This window comes from Clupea harengus, chromosome 15 (genome assembly GCF_900700415.2).
Source record: "Clupea harengus chromosome 15, Ch_v2.0.2, whole genome shotgun sequence".
Lineage (NCBI taxonomy): Eukaryota > Metazoa > Chordata > Actinopteri > Clupeiformes > Clupeidae > Clupea > Clupea harengus.
In genome coordinates, this window is record NC_045166.1 from 13,324,432 (window position 1) to 13,341,182 (window position 16,751).

At 44.9% G+C, this 16,751-nt stretch overlaps 1 protein-coding gene across 4 annotated transcripts in view; it reads right to left on the minus strand.

Moving 5' to 3' along the window:
• The window catches only part of utrn (utrophin), a 149,767-nt gene that overhangs the window by 48,795 nt on the left and 84,221 nt on the right, over window positions 1–16,751 (minus strand). The gene's annotated exons all lie outside the window — the stretch shown is intronic.

Below are 16,751 nucleotides of genomic sequence, written 5' to 3' on the forward strand. Positions count from 1 at the left end.
GAAAAGCATAACACGCACACACACGCACAAACACACACTGAAGGCATGAACCACTGAGAGGGTATGATGGAGTAAAAAAAAAAACGAAATACAACAAAATACCTAAAAGCCACTCTTTCTTTCTTTCTTTCTCTCTCTCTCTCTCTCTCTCTCTCTCTCGCTCCCCTTCTCTTTCTCTTGCTTTTTCTTTCTCTCGCTCCCCCTATCTTTCTCTTGCTCTCTCTCTCTTTCTCTCTCGCTCCCTCCATCTTTCTCTCGCTCCCTCTTTTTTTTCTCCCACTCTCTCTGTCGCTCCCTCCTGTAGCCATCTGTACCATTAGCTAAACAATGCCTCTGCAAAGCTAATGCATTCACTCACTCAGGCACGGATTTACACACTGCGCCTATGTGTGTGAGAGTGAGTGAGTGTGTGTGTGTGTGTGTGTGTGTGTTGAGTGTGTGTGTTGGGTGTGTGTGTGTTTGAATGTAGAGGAGTGTTGTGGGTGAGTAGAGGCTGAGCTTTCTAAATAAGTGGAGATGAGTTTCTCTGTGTGACTTATTAATGAGAAAAATACACAATAGTCTTACATGCACAAACACACAACTCATTCTCCCAGACACACACACACACACACACACACACGACTGTGCATGTAAGCACTCGTCAAACTTTCACCTTTGAGGATGATTTTGGAGCAAACTCATTAACTGGAACACCACAGGGCCACAAACACAGTGTGTGACCGTGCACGTGTGTGTTTGTCTGAGTGTGTGCGTGTGTGCGTGACCGCGCATGTGCGCGTGTGTGTGTGTGTGTGTGAAATACAAAGAAAATTGTGTGTGTGGCTTTGGGCTGTGAGGTTGACTTTGGCTGGTAATTAAACTCTGTGCCCTTTGGTTACAGAAACATATATGCCCTCTCTCACACACACACACACACACACACACACACACACACACACACACAAGCACGCACACAAACAATAAATGAACTTGCCAGGTGGCAACGTTCCTGGCCTCCTTGAGAAAATGTTTTTTGAAGAAGACAAAAATACTACTTGCACTGGCTGATTTGTGCTCTGTCCTTAACACATACATATGCACATTAACACACACACACGCACATTAACACAAACACACATACATTAACACACACAGGCACCACTGATTTACTATGGAAGCTGAATCCATGGTAGACTGAAGAGTGAATAAGTAGCCTACATGAGGGTACAATTACAACCAAAAAAGCTACACAAAAATACTACTTGCACTGGCTGATTTGTGCTCTGTCCTTAACACATACATATGCACATTAACACACACACACACACACACACACACACACACACACACACACACACACACACAAACACTCTCTCTATCTCTTTTCTCTCTAGCTTTTTTGGTTGCAATTGTACCTTCATGTAGGCTACTTATTCACTCTTCAGTCTACCATGGATGGTACACACACACATCCATGTATGCAGGCACACACACACCACTCTTCCATATATATCCATTGCTGATACATATGAGCTCTTCCAACACCACTTAACCTGACACACAAACACACACACTCGCACACACACACACAATTGTACACTAATGCCCTGGCCCTATGTGTTATGTGTATTAAATCATCTTACAATAACAACAACTGACTGCTCAATACAAGGTTGTCTGTCTAGGCAATGATAAACGACCACACAAACACACACATCCCATCTCTCCCTCTAGCGCATGCGCTCACACACACACACACATGCTCACACACACACACACACACACACAGGTGTGTTTGGTCCCTGTGGTCCTTGCGTCTCAGAGCCTCACAGGTGAATGATGGCGGAGGGTTGCCATATTGGAGCAGGATCCTTGTGTGGATGATTGATTGCACACACACACACACACACACATTAGGGGAGATGAAGAGCTCTGCTCTCACTCAACCCTATACACACACGAGAACCAAACACACACACACACACACACACACACACACACACACACACACACACACACTCTATAACCACACACACACACACACACACTATAACTACACGTATTCATCTATGAGTCATTCCACGCCAAACGTACCAATTTAAGAAAATCTCCCCCCTCGACCATCTCAGAATTGGCTGAAAAAATTCAAGGTTGTTCATACACTTCTTAATAGGTATAGTCACAAATATTAGCTCTCTACTCCCAATAGTTGTCACAAAAAGCTGTTTTAGCAACTAAGTTATGTGCTTTTTTAGCAGTTGTTTTCTGAAGAGCCATTTTCAAATTGCTATAACTAGAAAAGTATTTAAGCTAGCTCCTTCAAACTTTCTAGGCTTAAAATCTGATACCATTACCATTTGAATATGCTTCCATAGGCCATTGGATGCTGGGCGTGCACAAAAATAATTTTGAGAAAATGAGGCAGAACACCATCACAAAGTTTTGATATGTTAAGAACAAATATCTAATCTTTCCAAAACAATTAGTTTCATGTTGGTAAATGCTGTCATTTTTTTGCTATAGCATGCCAAAAATTGCACAAAATGGGTTTTCATCCATTTTCAAGCTTGAATATCTTCCAGACCATTCATACATAAGAAGGTCTGTGTATAATATCAAGTCTCTAGCTTTAACATTGAGCGTAGAGTAAAATGTTCTATAATATATATATATATTATATATATATATCAGAGGAGGCTCTTCCATTGAGGAAACGGAGGAAGGACCTCCCCAAACTTTTTGAGAATTATTTTTTTTAATTGAACTGACTAAACTCCTTTAAAAATGCAGTTTGATATCAGTATTTAATACTATGCACATCACAGTTCGTTTCCCTGAGTTAAAATAACATTAGCCCCCCCTATCGTAACCAGAAATGATTGCACGGAGCGCCGTCCTCCCTTTTGCCCCTATTGAGATCAATGTATTCGGTCAATGATACTGGCGGCTCGTGGGGCTCATTCACTTACTTTACCCAGGGGAGGAAAGTCCTCCCTAGCGTCTGAGTCTGCGCCAACATCGCTTAACCAATAAACAACGGATTTGGCGTTAGAGGGAGGGGATTACACATTAAGAGCGAAAGAAGTTACCCGGCTCGACCATTCTGCTGTAGGATATCGATAGAACTTCACCCTTGGATTGTTGTAGAAATATTGCAAATAAAGAGATGTGCAATGGAGAACGAAGGCATTGTATATGTTTTATTGAACAAACCGTTTTCTACATTTAGCTTCAGAGAGAAGGTTAGTATGAAAACAACAGGGAGACCACTTCCAAAAATTCAAGTCACTAAACCCAGTGGTAAAACCGCTGCCGTTAATGCTAACTATTACTTACTATTATTATGCGAAATACTCATGGCTCACTGGTACCATTACTAACAATCGGCTATACTGCTGGCCCTGTTTGCTCATGGGTAAATCACACACATGGTCTGTAAATGGATTCGCCGACATTACAAATTTGGACAGGGCAACAAAACGTCATGATAAATGCCAAGACCACGTTGCCGCAGCACTTGGGTTGTCCTCGCTAGGCACCATGCCAATTGATCAGGTCGTGGATGAGGGTGCCACAATGCTAAAGTGCGCCAAAATAGGGAGGTTTTGAAGAGACTTATTGATGCAACTGCCTATCTAGGCATGCAAGAATTGTTCTTGTTCAGCTGACATTCTGAATGGAAATTGTTATGAATGTTTCAGAACGCGATGTGTTTCGTATCTATTCTAATTAGCCTACGTTGTCACTTGGGCATTGGCCTCATATTAGGCTACTTGGTGAATGATTCAGAGCATGATGCATTTTAAATGGCATCACTTTTGGTCTTGTGTCTTAATTTTTCTTAAAACAATTGCAGCTGAAAATAAAATTAGTCAAATAATAACCAATAGCTTCAGTAATTCAGGGGGGAAATAGGCCCAATGATAGGCCCAGAATTTTGTATTTAGTTTTTCAAATCAAGAGTAGGCCTGATTTGACTAATTGGCTTTGCATCCTTTCCTTCTGGCCTTGTCTAGTCCAAAGACATGCTGTCCACCAGCTTTCAAAGTACAATGGTGCCACACTGGTGGCTTTGTATCAATTTTATCCCTGCCTGCTATTTTGTACTGTAGTTCACAAAAACCCCCTGAAACAACTTGTATCTCACATACTTATGCCACCAACAGAATAAGCAGGCCAATGGCAACCAAGTGCGCAGTCCTTCCTCCCTCACTTTAAAAACCACCAGCCGCCACTGATTTTTATATATATATAAAATCAGCTAGCATACACATATACAGACAGACACACACACACACACACACACACACACACACACACACACACACACACAGGCTTGGATATGCAGGAAATGCCAAAGATGAAATGCGTCAGACAAGAAAGGAGAAAAGTCTGAGAATAGGATTGGGATAAGGCAGGATGAGGAGAGAAGATAAGAGAGAGAGAGAGAGAGAGAGAGAGAGAGAGAGAGAGGAGAGAGGGAGAGGGAGAGGGAGAGGGAGGGAAACGTCACACACACACACACACACACACACACACACACACACACACACACACACACACACACACACAGACGTTGAGGAAGATGAGAAAGAGCAAGAGAGAGCGTGAGGAAATGACGGCACGGTTTAAGTTGTCTCTGCGTTGCGCTTCCCTGCTAGCTTTCAAAATCAAAACACAAACCCCCCCTCATCATCTCTCTCACACACGCACACACACACGCACACACATCTCATCTCCTCTCTCTCTCGAAGCTGATGGATCAAGCCTTCATCCCTTCATCCCAAAAACAACAGGAACACTGATCCCTCCACATTTCCATCTCAGACAGCAGACAGGGATAAAGGTCACTCACACATACTGACACCCCATCACCAATCCACTACTCACCAACACACACACAGCAGAGCAGCTAGCATGCTCAAGACCTTACACACAAACACACACACAGCAGAGAAGCTACGCATGCTCAAGACCTTACACACACACACACACACACACACACACACACACACACACACACACAGCAGCTATGCATGCTCAAGACCTTACACACACACACAGACACAGCAGAGAAGCTACGCATGCTCAGGACCTGTGATAACAGGTAGCAGACTACCTTTGTGAAGCGTAGATCTGTGTGTATAGGTAGCAGACACACACACACACACTCTGTATACTAGTACTTGTAACTCTGTGTGTATAGGTAGGAGATGGACTTAGTAAGTGTACATCTGTGTGTATAGGTAGGAGATTGACTCTAGTAAGTGTCTATCTGTGTGTATAGGTAGGAGATTGACTCTAGTAAGTGTCTATCTGTGTGTATAGGTAGGAGATTGACTCTAGTAAGTGTCTATCTGTGTGTATAGGTAGGAGATTGACTCTAGTAAGTGTCTATCTGTGTGTATAGGTAGGAGATTGACTCTAGTAAGTGTCTATCTGTGTGTATAGGTAGGAGATTGACTCTAGTAAGTGTCCATCTGTGTGTACACATATTATATTCTCTCCATAATGTGTATCTGTGTGTGTATAGGCAGTACAGTCTCCCTAGACACTTTATCTGTGAGTCCAGGTTCCGGTAAACACAGTCCTACCATTACTATTGACCCGGCAGCCCATTACACAGATCGATGAGAATCTGCTACCGCTGGGAGAGGTCTCAATCCAAGCAGTCAATCTGGCCCCTGCAACCCCACTACTACAGCTACTGGACATAAGGGTACTGCCTATGACTTCAGTTTGGTTGGACTGAACTGGGGGTTTATTATGTACAATGATATATGATCAATGCACCGATGTAAGCGGAGGTATTCAGGGTTTCATTGTATTTCTTGTAAATACATACGGTTACATATTACTGGTCCTTAACTCTAACGCTTAAACAAATGTATACAGAATGTAATTACAAAAACGTATACAAGGACACTTGGGTAATTAACTAGGTTTACTTCAAATGAAGGCATAGACTTGTGGATAAGCTAAGAACAGTCCGACATACACAAATCTGTGCTTCCCTAAGCAAGTCTACTATAAATATACACATATTCCACAGCTGATTGGCTCCCTACAAAGCATACAATAATATTGGCCTTAAAAACACACAAATTGATTGGCCCCTAAAACAAACACAGAACCTGTCCCCAGACCAGCTTGGACTGACTTCTGATTGGCCCATCAGTCCTCAGAGAGAGTTCTATAGGTAGAGTTACACTACTGTGCTGACTTCTGATTGGCCCATCAGTCCTCAGAGAGAGTTCTATAGGTAGAGTTACACTACTGTGCTGACTTCTGATTGGCCCATCAGTCCTCAGAGAGAGTTCTATAGGTAGAGTTACACTACTGGCCTGAATCAGCGGCCAGACAGAACATATTAGTAGACAGAATTTGCAAAGTGCTTACTTTCAAACTGCCAGGACAAGAGGGAGTGAGTGTGTGTGTGTGTGTGTGTGTGTGTGTGTGTGCCCTATATGCAAGGGGTGTTTGTGTGTATGCAAGTATGGGGTCTGTGTTTGTCGTGTGTGTGTGTGAGTTTGGAGTTTGGTGTGTGGTGAATGTGTGTGTGTGTGTGTGTGTGTGTGTGTGTATGTATATGAGTGAGTATGTGCGTGTGTGTGTGTGTGTTGTGCATGAATGTCTGTGTGTGTGTCTGAGGACGAACACACCCCGTCTAGTATGTAGTTCTAGTACATGAAAAACCCTGAAACTTCTGAAGGACTTGGAGTGCGTGTCCTCATCATGTACTTAGTGACTGATTGCATCATCGGAGATGGCTTTATTTCTGATTACCGAGGATACAGGAGTGTCTGTGTCTGTGTCTGTGTCTGTGTCTGTGTCTGTGTCTGTGTCTGTGTCTGTGTCTGTGTCTGTGTCTGTGTCTGTGTCTGTGTCTGTGTCTGTGTCTGTGTCTGTGTCTGTGTCTGTGTCTGTGTCTGTGTCTGTGTCTGTGTCTGTGTCTGTGTCTGTGTCTGTGTCTGTGTCTGTGTCTGTGTCTGTGTCTTCAAGTTAAGTTTGAGAGTTTTCCTGGTTTCTACGCACACGTGTGTTTGTGTGTGTGTGTGTGTGTGTGTGTGTGTGTGTGTGAGTGTATCTGGGTGCATGTGTGTGTTCTTAGATTAAGCTGAGGAGACAGCACATTTTAGAGTTTTTCTGGTGTCTTCACTTGTGTGTTTGTATCCCTGCTCAGGTTAAGTAGAGGAGACAGCCCATTTGAGAGTTAGCTTTGTGTGTGTGTGTGTGTGTGTGTGTGTGTCGGTGTCTTTTCTCTCACTGGCTAATGTGATCTAATCCCATCCCTGCTGAGATTATTACAGGAATATTCATCAGAGCAGACAGTCTGGCATAAAACCCCTCCAACTAATCACTGCTTACTTCTCTCCATCTTTCCTTCTCTCGTTCTCTCCTTCTTTCTCTATCCCTCTCTCTCTACATCCATCTGGACCCGTCCGTCTTTTTTTGGGTATCTTTCCTGAGGCAGTTCCTGTCAAACAGCTTAAGTCAAACTCATCCAAGCCTAAATGTACAGCCGGACACACACACGCACACGCACACATAGACACATGCGCTTGCGCACACTTACACACACACACTTACACACAGGCACACACACACTTACACACACTCTATTGAGTAGAGTAGAGTGTGGCACATCCGGAGCCCAAAGCCTCTGTGCGCTGGTGGTATTTTCAGTGCACCGATCTCCTAGAGCTCAGAGGAGGAAACTTAACTCAGAGTGAGTGAGTGGGATGCAAGGAACAGAGAGACAGAAACTTCCCTCCAACTCAGCCCAAACACTTTGTTGAACTGGGTGAGCAAGGGAGAAGGCTGCAAGTGTGTGTCTGTGTCTGTGTCTGTGTGTGTGTGTGTGTGTGTGTGTGTGTGTGTGTGTGTGTGTGTGTGTGTGTGTATGAGTGCATGCATGTGGGTATGTGTGTGTGTGTATGTGTGCCTGTGCGTGCAGTTGTATGAGTGTGTATATCTAGATTCAGCCTCGCTCCAGGATGGTCTGATGTGTCTTTTGACAGGTGACTCCCATGATGCAATGGGATGTGACAGCTTTCTGCTCACATGTTCCTCATTACAGAAGAGACCACCCCCTCCCCTCTCCATATCTCTTCCACCTCTTTCTCGCTCTCTCCCTCATTGTGTTTACCTCTCTCTCTCTCCCTCCCTCCCTCCCTCCCTCTCTCTTCCTCTCTGTCTGTCCCCTGGCTGGCGGCTGCTCCCATTTTCCTGCTCAGCATAGCTCCATTCTTCTCCGTCTTCTTCTCACATTCATAGAAATGCATACATGCATCATGCATAATGACAGCACAGTCTCACAGACTGCACACACACACACACACACACACACACACACACACACACACACACACACACACACACACACACACACACACACACACACACACACACACACACACACACACACAGGGTGAAACCCTACTGTGAATCCACTGCATCATTTCGGCAGTACACTTTCTGTGTGTGTTTTTGTGTGTGTGTATGTGTGTCTGTCTGTGTGTCTGTCTGTGTGTGTGTGTGTGTGGGGGTATGACACACAGTGTTTGTGCGCATGCAGTGTGTGTGTGAGAGAGATATATTTAATCCCAACAACTCTTTAAACAAGAGCCATCTGCAAAGAGGGCTGCAGGCAAACAGAAACAGACACACACACACACACACACACACACACACACACACACACACACACACACACACACACACACACACACACACACACCTCTATTAACGCTTGGTTAAATGCTCATCGGTAAGGAGCCCCCCCGCCCTTCTCTTCTCTCACTCTGTCAGTCAATCCTTTAATCCTTCTGTCCATCACCTCAAACTTGTGATAATTATGCATGTGTTTACTGCCGACACACACTTGTGCGCACACACACACACACACATTACACAAACAAACACATCTGTCTATCATGCCAAAACAGTGATAATTAGGCATGTGAATGTTTACTATCAAGAGCCCCCGGTGGGATTGCACACCAGAACCAAGCGCGCACACACACACACACACACACACACACACACACACACATGTCAGGAGGAGCGTGTGGGCATTGTCTGATTGATCTGTGGAGGCCAGTTTAATTCCCTCAGATCAATATTTAAAGATTATTAATTAGCATCCTGAAAGCCGGGTCATCGTGACATTTACACTGTCTGCTTCAATCCCTACTCACACCAACACACACACACACACACACACACATAAACAAACACACACACAGGCTTACACAGGGTGTGCACAGACAATAACATAAATGTACAAGGATAGTCACAAACAAAGATACACACACACACACAAATACATAAAGATACGCACACACAAATACATAAAGACACAAACACACACACACACACACACACACACACACACACACATCTCCGCTATTCCATCACTCATCCCCCTGGAGGAAAACACAAATCTGATTGTCTCTTACACCCCACACTGTTGGTGTCCTGTCTTTGATGTCTCAACACACACACACACACACACACACACACACACACACACACACACACACACGATAACTCACTCACACATGAACACAAATGTGTATGTAATCACACACAGAATTGCTGGAGAAAAATAGATAAATTGGTACCATGACTATCACTGGCAGGAGGAGAGACAAAAAGACAGAAAGATTCAGAGAACCAGATGGACCACTAGATACAGGAGGTGAAGGAACAGACAGAAAGAGAGGAAATATAATGTAGAGAGAGGAGAGAGAGAGAGAGAGAGAGAGAGGGAAGAAAGAGGGATTGAAGGGAGATAAATAGAGAGAGACAGGGGGGGCAATAGGGAGAAAGCGAGAGGAAGAGAAAGAGGGGAGAGAGAGAGATAGAGGACGAGAGCGAGACAGAGAGAGAGAGAGAGAGAGGGAGAGAGGAAGACAGATAGAGAGAGGAAGAGAGAGAGAGGAAGAGAGACAGAGAGAGGAAAAAGAGAGAGAGGGATGATGATGATGATGCTTTCTGCCGCCCAGTGGGAGAGTTCCGCTTCTATTTTTAAACCAATTTATTTTCATCTGCGGGTGACAGAGGAACACTTTTGTTATTTCTGTGTTTATGGCCGACACCATTAGAACCGCTTTTGCTGACGGAGCCACCATGTGGTCAGACACCCAACACACACACACACGCACATATATAAACACACACACAAGCATACATGCATACACACACAGAAACACACACACACACACACACACACACGCACAGTCATAGAGAAACACAAACACACACACAATGTTACATGCACACATGCAGATGCTAGCACACAGAGGGATGCAGGGGACGCATCCATTTACAGATACACCTGGGGTTTTTCAATACCTATATGAATACACACAAACCATCTGAATCCATATTCAACACAGCCACAAAGCCATCCTCACTCCCACACACACATACACACACAGATATGGAAATGCCTTCACGAACACAGACATTCCCAAACGGCATAGTTTCACAGAATCCAGAGGCTGAAATATGACCAGCCAATTAGCTGCTGACCTGTGTGTGCGTGAGTGTGTGTTTGTGTCTGTGTGTGAGTGTATGTGTGAGTGTGTGTGTGTGAGAGAGAGTGTGGGTGTGAGAGGGTGAGAGAGAGAGTGTGAGTGTGAGTGTGAGAGTGTGTGTGTGTGTGTGTGTGTTGTGATAATGAGCCCTGCTGGCATAAAGGCCTACAGTCCAGAGGGTAGGCACAGTGAGAGGGATGAGAACAAGAGATGAGGGGAAAAAGGAAATTAAATGAGTGTTTGGTGTGACTAGAGAGATAACCGATGAAAGAAGGATGAAAGAAATGTGTGAGGACACACACACACACACACACACACACACACACACACACAAACACATGTACACACACACAAACACATGTACACACACACACACACACACACACACACACACACACACACACACACACACACACACACACACACACACACACACACACACACACAATAAAGACCAACTAAATGCGGAACTATGTATTTGTCTATGTGTATCAGTATGTGTGTGTCAGTTTGTGTACGAGAGAGAATATGTGTGTATATACTTAGATGTGATTGTATTTGTATTTGTGTATTTGTGTGTGTGTGTGTCTTCCCATAAGGCAGGATGAGCGATGACCAGACCACCCCCATGCTTGTTAGTTACATCTTATTGATCCAGAGCAAAGGTCTATTTCAACACTCACACACAATTGACACCCACACACACACACACACACACACACAATCCTATTTCCAGGAAATCTGTCCAGCAGGACCTTTAGAAAGAGAGAGAGAAAGAGAGAGAAAGTATGTGTGTTTGTGTGCGTGTGTGTGCGTGTGATGCCAAAGTGCCATAGATCACTGGTGGCAGTGCCAGGATACTAAAAGCAAGAGGCAAAAAAGGAGAAAATCTCCCTCTCTCCCTCTCTCTTTCTCTCCCTCCCTCCCCCTCTCTCTTTCTCTCCCTCCCTCCCCCCTCTCTCTCTCTGCCCCCTCCCTCTCTCTCTCTCTCCCCCTCTCTCGCTTTCTCTCCCTCTCTCCATCCCTCTCTGCCTCTCTCTCTGAAACATCTGTCAGTCTAATCAGCCTGGTGCAGCATTCAGAGGGGGTCTTACAGTAATACACACACACACACACACACAAACACTAACTGAAAATACACAAACACACACATTTGTGGCAACAAGCAAATACACACACTCACATTCACTCAAGCAAGAACACACACACACAGACACACACACACACCCCCTAGAAAGCATCAGAGTGGTCACTGACTTGCTCTCCATCAGTGGCCTTAATCTGACCAGATGCTGATTAAACACCAGAAAACTACAGCTCCCAGCATGCATGGCATCCTACCATCAAACTGGGAGCAAAATCCCCAGAATCCCCACAAGACGCTGAGTAAATTAGACAGAGCAAACTGTCATCATTAGCAGCCCCCACCCACACACACACCAATACCAAGACCAAATGAGACAGAAAAGACACAGAGAACAAAAGAATGGGAGAGCGAGAAATGTGTGTGTATGTGTGTGCACGTCTGTCTATGTGTGTATGTGTGTTTTCTGCTTGTCTCAATATCAGCTATTATTGGAAGCCTTTATGACTGTTTGACTTAAAATGTGTGTGTGTGTGTGTGTATGTTAGCCATCAGAGATAACTAAAGGTCTCTCTCTCTCTCTCTCTCTCTCTCTCTCTCTCTCTCTCTCTCTCTCTCTCTCTCTCTCTCTCTCTCTCTCTCTCTCTCTCTCTGTAATGAGAATATGGGGACACCTCTCTGGAGACTCTGATGCCCTTCATTGTCTTTACTGATCACACACACACACACACACACACACACACAGACTGAGGTCAGCATATATGCCCATGTGCGAGTGCATACACACATACAAAAGTACACTCACAGGACCAAGACAAAGCTTCAGGGGCGATACCGGCTGGGGTGCAGTTGGTGGATGCAGTATGGGTGTGATTAAGTGAGTCGGAGCAAATGAGAGATTGCTGAGTAGAGGCGGGTGGAGAGAGAGAGAGGGAGGGAGAGAGAGACTGATGGACAGGAAGAGAGAGAGAGAGAGAGAGAGAGATTGAACACACAAAATTTGTTGTTTTGAATGTGCTCTATAAATAAATATTCCTTGCTGTTTGTGTGTGTGTGTGTGTGTGTGTGTGTGTGTGTGTGTACCTGTGAATGTGTGTGTCTGAGTGTGTGAGGGGCACTGAACCCTGCGGGCAGAGAGTGGACACAGGGAGTGAGTACATCCATCACTACCGACCAGCTGACCATCTCTCTTTCCTACGCTCACACACACACACACACACACACACACACAGACTCACAAAATGACAGATTCTACCCAGGGGAGGCTAATCGAGTGTGGAATGACTGATGTTCCCCTTGTGTGTGAGTGTGCGTGTGTGTGTGCGTGCGTGTGTGTGTGGTGTGTGTGTCATAGAGGGGCCCTGTGTATGGACCCATAGTGCGTGATTTCAGGCAGTGTTAAACGAGCACTGAAAGGCCGAGTCTACTCAAGTGAGCTTAATGAACTTGGACAGCAGGGATGTGACTCAGGCCAGAGCAATGGAGTGTGCATAACTGATCGCAGGGAGAGCTGAACATTTCTCCAATCAACTTTAATAACCGGCAAGAACACACAACTACAGAGAGAGTGCATAAACAATTGCTGATAAATTATGGCCAAACAGCAGGCCAGTTAAACGAGTGCAGAGGAAGGGAACTGATTCCAGGACAGGTAAATTACTGCAGAATGAGGTGAGGTTATTGTCTCTCCCAATCTCTTTCTCATCAAGCAATGCAAGACGAGGCACACACACACACACACACACACACACACACACACACACACACACACACACACACACACAGGTTATTGCACACCCTCTCAGTCCTTGCTCAGGATAATCAGATGGCTTTTTTTTCTCCATAGTGTCTTATCCATCACTTTCCCTTTGTCTCTTTCAGTCCATTCCCAGACCCTCTTCTCCAGCCTCCCTCGCTCATTTTGCTGTTTTTATGACCTCAAATACCTGTGCTGATTTTGCCGTTATACATTTTGGTTGGCAGTGATACTCTTCATGTGGCACTGAAAGCCGACACAAGACACAAAGCACTTCAGCGCCACTCCTGTGAGAGTCAATGGTGGCTGCAAACGCCAAGCACATAAACAAAAACTATGATGGAGAGAAGCTCGCACAACAAAACAGCAACACCCTTGAAGGTTCAATTCACAAATGAACACACACACACACACACACACACACACACACACACACACACACACACACACACACACACACACACACACACACACACACACACACACACACACACCACACACACACACACACACACACAGACATGAATTACAAGCTAGAACTCCACACAAGTGGAGTATGCCCATATATCAGTTTCTCTCTTTTTTAATCTCAGGATGATACAACTTAAAATTCCACTGAGGGTCCGCAATGACAGGTACACACTGGTTCAGGACCAGTGATACACTCTCTCTTTTGAGACAATGACAGGTACACACTGGTTCAGGACCAGTGATACACTCTCTCTTTTGAGACAATGACAGGTACACACTGGTTCAGGACCAGTGATACACTCTCTCTTTTGAGACACTGGTTGCACATGCAATCTTTAAATAACTGCTGGCTGACTGGGTGTAGACACAGAGAGGAGAGAACAAGTTCTCCAACAGCCAACTCCGAACATGAAAGACCACACACACCTACACACACACACACACCTACGAACACACAAAACACCTGAAACACAGAGCTAAAATACACAAAGATGTGTGAACTTTAACACACACTTCTGTCCACTCTCTCTTACACACACTCACATAAACAGCACTGAAACCAAAATGTACAACCTGACAAAGTGCATCGATGACTTCAAACCGTTAAACTTTGACATCACTTCAAAACAGACGCACACACACCTACACAACCCAAAGAGAGGCGCACAAGAGTAAAACCCACACTCCACTGTGTCTGTGCACATGTGAGTTTGTGTGCGTGTGCGCATATGAGTGTGTTTGTGTGCGTAAGTGAGTGTGTTTGTGTGAGTGAATTTGTGTGGGTTTATAAGAGAGTGTATGAATGACTAATAGTGCATGTATTTGTGTGTGCACAAGCCTAAGTGCACACGTGTATGTGTGTGTGTGTGTGTGTGTGTGTGTGTGTGTGTTTGTGTGTGCGTGTCTACTCCTCCACTGACCTTGCAGAGTTTGTGGTAGCGCGGTGAGCTGATGGCCATCCTCTGGAGGCGATGAAGAAAAACCATCACCTTCTGTAGCGAGGTCCGAACCACGGCCATCATCTTCCTCTCACACACACACACGCGTGCCCTCACACACGCAGCGCGCATCTCCGCACGGACACAAACGTGTACACACGTCGTCCTGCTACGGCTGCTGCTACTGCTGCGGACACCGTGGCCGCCACACACGCACTCATCTCACACACACACCGCTCGCGCTCGATGACTCGCACATGCATGCTCACACACACACACAGCGATCCTTCCTTAAATTCACACACACTTACACAGTCACTCAAAGCACACCACTTCTCTACAATACACTTCGCTTTCCTAGTAGTACGCTCACTTTCTGTCTCTCTTGCTCACACACACACACTCTCAGTCACTTTCAGCTTGCCGAGAAACTCTTCCCATTCTGTGAGTGAAAGAGTGAGTTAAAGACGGAAAGAAAATAGGAAAACTAGAAGAGGGATTTCTGAGAGAGAGAAAGAGAGAGAGAAAAAAAATAGTGCAGGCTAGAGAGGAGACAAACGCGTATCGTCCTGCTGAAACGGAGAGCAGAAGAAGAAGAAAAAAACAAAAACACAAAGCAGTGAAGAAGCGGATGAAGACACAAGAGATGGAGAGAGAGAGAGAAAGAGAGAAAAATTGGGAGAAAGACGAGAAGTCTCGTAGAGAGCGAGGGAACACACACACACACACACGCTCTGCGCTAAACGAGAGATGACATCTCGGCAGCGAGGCAGCAAGAGAATGAGAGTCAGGCACGGAGCGAGGGAGTGGAGGAGGGAGGGAGAGAGAGAGAGAGAGGGAGGGAGAGGAGGGGGAGGAGAGCTCAGAGAATCACAAGCATGCAGGAGAGTCTCTCTCTTTCTCTCGCTCTCAATCTTTTTGCTCCTCTCATCAACAAAGGCCGACTGATCTAAAATACTTGATAGTTATTGAGTGGACACTGAGAGAGAGAGAGAGAGAGAGAGAGAGAGAGAGAGAGGGAGGGAGGGAGAGAGAGAGGCAGCAAAGAAATCCAAGAGAAACGCATTAGAGAGGGAGAACTTCCTTTCATTTACTTTGGTATTTTGACATGATGGAGGGATGTTTTATGAATAAAGAGGAGAGAAATGAAGAGAGAAGATGGACAAAAGGAAAATATAAAAATAAATAAAAAAACTCGGAACACACTCTTACTGTAATTACAAACCAGATTCCACGTTCATCCCATCCATCTATCCATCTATATCCCCCTCTCTCTCCCTCTGTGGGATTATTCCATCTCATTTGACCCAGATGACCAGGGGATAAATTAAAATGTCCGATAGTTTCCTACAGAAATTACAGTATTGCTTCACACACACACACACACACACACACACACACACTCAGATTCACATGTATACACACATATACACACACACTCACAAGCACACACACACATTTACATGTATATATGCATATACACACACACTCACAAGCACACACACAAACACTTGCCGGTCTGCATGTGCGCATTTGAAAAATCCATTACGAATTACAAGAAAAAACTATCAGGATGAGCTACTGGAGCAATACAGCACACACACACACACACACACACACACACACACACACACACACACGTGTGTGAGTAGTCATGCTTTGATGCAGGTTTCCCCTCAAAAAACTGACCTCTAACTGATGTGTGTGTCGGTGTGTGTGTAACATCTGAGTTGTAGTGCTTCTAAGTGAAACAGATTACACACTAACATTGCCATTAGCTGGGAGAGAATAGATAGATAGAGAGAGAGAGAGAGAGAGAGAGAGAGAGAGAGAGAGAGAGAGAGATAGAGAGAAAGAGAGAGAGAGAGAGAGAAAAAAAACAGCTTTAGTTAACTGCGGGAGCAAGATGCAGTTCTAAACCACAATGGACAATAAAGACAGACAGCTTCCATTAGATAACTTTCTCCCTCTACACA